Raw genomic sequence first — 6,695 nt, 5'->3', positions numbered from 1 at the left:
CTAAAGAACTTGTGCAAGTGAACCAGTTTGCTGTTCACCTTAAACTAACATAACATAATAAATCAACCATAGTCCAATGTAAAATAAAAATTTAAAAAATGAACATGTTATAAATATCCTGTTCCAGACAGCATGATTCAAAAACGGTAGATGATGACAGGGAATCTCCATGTATAGTTAGCACATCATGTAATTCTTACACACATTAAGAATGGCTATCCTCTACAATTAGGGATGGAAACCCTTGTCTATTTCTCAAACCCTAGACTTTTAATCATCCCCTTGTTGACTTTCCATCTACCTGTCTGCTTATTTAGATCTCCATGTACAGCCCGATGCTTGCTGGCTGTTGCCATAGTTTCTGTGTACACATCGCTGTCCACTGCACTCCACTTCCTGCTGAGATCGTAGCTGAATGTACCCTCTCACCTGAGGCCAGCTGCACCGCAGGTACCTGGTTCTTTTAGCTGCTAACCTTGTTCAGTTCACCTGTCTCCAAACCTGCTGCTTTGGGACTTAAAAAAAAAAAAAAAAAAAAAGACACATAATACTACAGTCGATATGTGTTAAGTGACTATTGGGTGTCATTATCTCATGTAACCATCCCACCACACTAAATAGATACTATTATTTTGCTGCATTTGAACGTATCCTCAGAAGAATTAGCATGACTGCAAATTTGCTCCAAGATGTAACATGGTCATTTCTTTCTTGCCATATTCCCCTAACTGGTCCCATCTGAATCTCATCCATTTCTTCTTATCCAGAAATTCAGCTTAAAATTGATTTGTGACTAGTTCAATAAAAATGCTTTTGAAGGGTTTTTTTTTTTTTTTTTTGTTTTTTTTTTTTTTTGTAGATAGATAACCAGTGCTGGTCTGGGGAAGAGGCTGGTGTCTGTGAAATCTGAAATGAGTTATGGACAATAATGTGTCCATGTCAGGAGGTGGAGCAAACCCAAGCAAACAGGTCAGGAGGCAGGCAGTAGGCAATGGGAAAGTGTCTTGGCTTGTAGGGCTTTGAGCCCTGCCCCAGAATTCAGGAAGCCAGTCCTATGGATAGAAATAGAGGTCACAGACAGTGCAGATTCTCACTTTCAGAGGAATTGAGTTAGCCAAACGTTACTCTGGATAAGAGCTCGCACCCTGGACTGTAGTTACCAGAATGGTAGTTCCTGGTTATGGAGCTTCAGAAATAAGCTTAAGTGATCAGGCTTTAGGCTCAAGGATAGAGCCAAACTGGCACCAAGGCTTACTGAATGGGGAACCATGGCCTGAGGGTCTGGAGTTCTTGACATCTCTACAAAAATCAGCATCTGAAGGGTTGTGGGGTGGGGGTGGAGGGTGGTTGATAGCAGCCTCAGCTATGGGGGCGAGCATGAATATGGCTTCAAAGACCAGGACCCAGGAAGCCTAACTCAGAAGCTTTGCGGTTGCAGCCAAAAAGGATCCTTTGTGTTTTGGAAATACCCACAGCAATTTCTTGACTTGCTCAGATTTAAAACCAAAATCAATTTGTATTAGATTAGCTGTATGTCAATGTAGGCCAGGCTTTCAGGCTCCACCAGTTTTAGGTAAATTGAATTGGCAATTCAGTATCCTTTTCAGGTCTGAGGGTCATGCAGCTGACTCCAGGAAAAACAAAAAACACAAACAGAAAAACACACAGATTAGACAAGCAGGCAGTGGAGCCAGGGGGCTGTGGCTTCGGAGGTTCAGACTGGTGACTCCTCCAGGGGGAGTCTCCAGAGGTCATTCTGTCCAGCCATGTGCTTCCAGAAAAGACAGGCTCAGAGAGGTCCAGGCAACTGAGTTTAAACTGTGTTTACAGTTTTCACGGGGAGAGTGCTGCACCTGGCTGCTGATTCTGAAACTTCTTGATATAATAACTACTGTCAACCCTTCCCAAGCACTTTCTCTTGTGCAGTCGAGTTCTGTGCTCCGTTACAGACGCTGCTTCACGTAAACACTGTGCATGAAGTGGCCAGTGTCACAGAAGAGGAACGCAAGGTCCGCGAGGATGACCTTAGAACTCAAGGTTACCCCACTGGTAAGAGGTGAAGCAGAATTTGAGAGCAGTGTTTTTAAGGCCAACTGTTTATCCCCCTTACAGTGAAATTTGGAGATGGAAGTCTGATCTCCTGTTGTATCCTTTGTAGAGACTCTTTTTTTCTTCTTTCCCTAAATCTATCTTTTCTTTTCTCATCTCATTATTGCAGAAATCTGGGTGGCTTTCTATTTGGTTGGTTTTCTTTCTTTTTTTTTCCAGGAAATAGTATATTTTACTCAGTGTAAGATAATTTTAACTATGACAAGTAAGTATATCCTAAACAGAATCTCTCTCTTAAATCATTGCTGTATCGCAACCCCAAACACAGAGAAAACCAACTGAGATAATTGGAGGTCTTTGAGCAGAAATTCCCATATAGTAATAAGAGCATGGGTACATAATCCAGGGTCTCTCTGGTTTCTTTTAGACTGTCTCAAATGCATGAGGAGGTAGGAAAACAGCCTCCAGGGAATGCAGGGCCCTGTCCACCTCACCCACAATTGATTGTGTGCCCATCACCCATCTACAGGGACATCTTTGCCTCTCTCATCAATTATTATTTCTCAGGCACCCACTGGGTGCTCAGCATATCAGAGAAAAAGACGAATTGACTCTGCTGTCAACCATCACCCTGCAAAGAGCCAAATTATTTTGATGTTCTTCAAACATATTATAATTAAAAAATTACATGCTGGGAGAAAAATTATAAGCATTTAATCAGAAGAGAGGGTCAAGCTGATGTAATTAGGGAGGGGAGATGTGCTGGCTTTTATCAACAGAGCCAATTTCATCACTTTCCTGGTGAAAGCAATTGGATTTGAAGCTAAGATGTTTCCATCAAGTTATTTTTGAATTGAGGAAATATAATTTCATTGTGTTTGTTCAGGAGTGTCTTTGACCTCAGTGCTACTCTCTAAGGCCAGTCTCCTTTAACTATCCACTGATATGGCCATGGCTTGCTTCTCACGGAGGACCTCAGGCCTATTGTGGCCTAACACATAAATGCATTTAAAAAAACAGCTAGCCCTAGCAAAAAGCATCAACTGACGGATAGGAGAAAGCTCCCAGATGGCAACCACTGAAGTATTTGCCAGAAAGGGAATCTGTTGGTAAGCTAAAGTGCTTTTAAGAGAGTTGAATCATTCACCGAATCAGAAAATTGCCCAGGTCTTAAAGAGAGAGAGACCGTGGAAAACCAAAAACAAGCAAGCAAACAAAAAACCACACACACATACACACACGCACACACACAAAATTGAAAAAAAGAAGCAAATGTGAATTTCCCTGCCACTCTCTTTAACATATCTCAGGCTGGCTGTATGGCTACTGCTTTCTTTTCTCTGGCTCAAGCCAAATTCCCCTGCCACAAGTCACTGAGATGGAGAGAAACTTAGTTTTCTGTTCTCCTTGGTGGAGGAAGTCCAGCTCTTCTCCCTGAACAAGGAAGGCTGAGTAGGAGTGGGAGGTTACATTCTGACTACCCTGGCAGGAAGAGGCGCCTTCCAGCCCCCTATCAGGACTAGGTAGCTCCTGGGGAGGAAGATACCCTGGAATGGGAGCTTGAGAGACTTGAGTTCTGCTCATCAACAATTGTCCTCATTCCTAAAATTTGGAAATATATGTAATAGTAATTCTTCAGTAATGACAATACTCATCCCTCTTGGTTTTGTAATGCTTCATGATGTCAAGAACTCTTTCCTCTGTACTGTCTTATTTGAACCTTATCAAAATTGTGTGAAGTGGTTAGGCACACACTATTGTGTGTGTATGTATGTATGTGTATGTATATCTATATGTATATATAGATATATATACACATGTTCTAACTTTTAAAAAATTGGAAAGTGATAGGTATTACTTATTACTATGTAAGAGGTGGGAAAAAAGGAGGCTTGGGGTAGTAAGTGATTTGCTGATAGCCACACCAGTAGATGGGAAGAGCTAAAGCACAAATCAGACCCAACTGCTCTTTTCAAAACCCTGAAGTATTTTTAGAGGATAATACCTGCCTTAAATTACCCTTGTGAGACTCAAATAAAATAATGCTTTTGAAAATGCTTTGAAGAATGAAAACTCGCCATGTAGTTTTAAGTTTCTACAGTTTCTGATGGGTATGTGAACGTTCTATTTCCCAAGTACGTGGATTCAGCGGGAACCAGTGGCATAAATTCATAGCTCCAGGAGGCATCCTGTTCTCTTTTCTGAAAGCAAATACTAAGGACAAGGCCTCATCCAAGACGAATGCAGAGAGAGAAAAATACAATAAAAATGACAAATAGATATTGGGCAAAGACATAAAGTAAACATGGCAAGAAAGCAAATTGCTTCTGCCCTCCTCTTAAAGGAGATGAAATGCTGAATGGCCACCAAGATGGAGAGGCTGGAAGGATGAAGATAGTTACCAGAGATGAGGACAGAGTCTCTGACAGCAATCCAGATCTGCACGGCTGGTAAACGCGACACTTAGAGATGATGAGATGGAAGTGTTGACAGCTGAAGGCAGCCTCTCCAAGGCATACATTTCACAGCACAGAGAGGCCTGGCCCCAGAATAAACATCAGAGGAACACAGGTAGCCCGGGCATCTGGCTGTTGGTGTATAGGTGTCTTTAAGGTGTGTATGTATGAGTTACTGCTTGACCCATTAATTTATCCATCCAGCTATGCCTATCTCTTCACTCATTCATCATTGCCTTCTATCCTGGGCATTGGTCCTGGGGCCACAAAGGTGAAAGACAGAGGTCCCTGTCCTCTGGAAGCTCATAGGATAGTGATGGTGAAAAAGAAGTAAACAAGTGATCAATCCACATTCAGGTGCTATCGGACAGAGAAGGGCCACATGTAATCGAAGCTCAGATGAAGGTCACCAAAGCCAGACTTGAGGAGAGCATGGGAGAAGAGAGGAAAGGAATGGAGGAAGAAAAAGCCCCCATGAGGAGCACAGACTATATATTGGTTACTTGTAGCATCTAGGAGTTGCTTTCTGAATCACGCCAACTAGGACCCAAGAATACAAATGGGGAAGTTTCTCCAACTCAGATTATACTGATGGCCTTTCAGTTCAGTTCAGTTCAGTCGCTCTGTCATGTCCAACTTTTTGCGACCCCATGGACTGCAGCATGCCAGGCCTCCGTGTCCATCACCAACTCCTGGAGTATATTCAAACTCATGTCCATTGAGTTGGTGATGCCATCCAACCACCTCATCCTCTGTCATCCCCTTCTCCTCCCACCTTCAATCTTTCCCAGCATCAGGGTCTTTTCAAATAAGTCAGTTCTTTGCATCAGGTGGTCAAAGCATTGGAGTTTCAGCTTCAGCATCAATTCTTCCAATGAGCACCCAGGACTGATCTCCTTTAGGATGGACTGGTTGGATCTCCTTGCAGTCCAAGGGACTCTCAAGAGTCTTCTCCAACACCACAGTTCAAAAGCATCAATTCTTCAGTGCTCAGCTTTCCTTATAGTCCAACTCTCACATCCATACATGACTACTGGAAAAACCATAGCTTACACTAGACAGGCCTTTGTTGGCAAAGTAATGTCTCTGCTTTTTAATATGCTATCTAGGTTGGTCATAACTTTTCTTCCAAGGAGCAAACATCTTTTAATTTCATGGCTGCAGTCACCATCTGTAGTGATTTTGGAGCCCCCCAAAATAAATCCTGTCACTCTTTCCACTGTTTCCCCATCTATTTGCCATGAAGTGATGTGACCAGATGCCATGATCTTAGTTTTCTGAATGTTGAGTTTTGAGCCAACACTTTCACTCTCCTCTTTCAGTTTCATCAAGAGGCTCTTTAGTTCTTCTTTGCTTTCTGCCATAAGGGTGGTATTATTTGCATATCTGAGGTTATTGGTATATCTCCCAGCAATCTTGATTCTAGCTTGTGCTTCATCCAGCCTGGCATTTCGTATAATGTACTCTGCATATAAATTAAATAAGAAGGGTGACAATACACAGCCTTGACGTACTCCTTTCCTGATTTGAAACCAGCCTGTTGTTTCATGTCCAGTTCTAACTGTTGCTTCCTGACCTGCAGGAGGCAGGTCAGGTAGTCTGGTATTTCCATCTCTTGAAGAATTTTCCAGTTTTTTGTGATTCACACAAAGTCTTTGGCATAGTCAATAAAGCAGAAGTAGATTTTTTCTGGAACTCTCTCACTTTTTGATGATCCAACGGATGTTGGTAATTTGCTCTCTGGTTCTTCTGCCTTTTCTAAATCCAGCTTGGACATCTGGAAATTCACTGTTCATGTATTGTTGAAGCCTGGCTTGGAGAATTTTGAGCATCATTTTGATAGCGTGTGAGATGAGTGCAATTGTGTGGTAGTTTGAGCATTCTTTGGCATTGCCTTTCTTTGGGGTTGGAATGAAAGCTGACCTTTTCCAGTCCTGCTGAGTTTTCCAAATTTGCTGGCATATTGAGTGCAGCACTTTCACAGCATCATCTTTTAGGCTTTGAAATAGCTCAACTGGAATTCCACCACCTCCACTAGCTTTGTTTGTAGTAATGCTTCCTAAGGCCCACTTGACATTCCAGGCTGTCTGGCTCTAGGTGAGTGAACACACCATCGTGATTATCTGGGTCATGAAGATCTTTTTTGTATAGTTCTTCTGTGTATTCTTGCCACCTCTTAATATCTTCTGC

Source organism: Dama dama, chromosome 14, assembly GCF_033118175.1.
Source record: "Dama dama isolate Ldn47 chromosome 14, ASM3311817v1, whole genome shotgun sequence".
NCBI classification, from domain to species: Eukaryota; Metazoa; Chordata; class Mammalia; order Artiodactyla; family Cervidae; genus Dama; species Dama dama.
Note: the sequence above shows the minus strand (reverse complement) of the source record.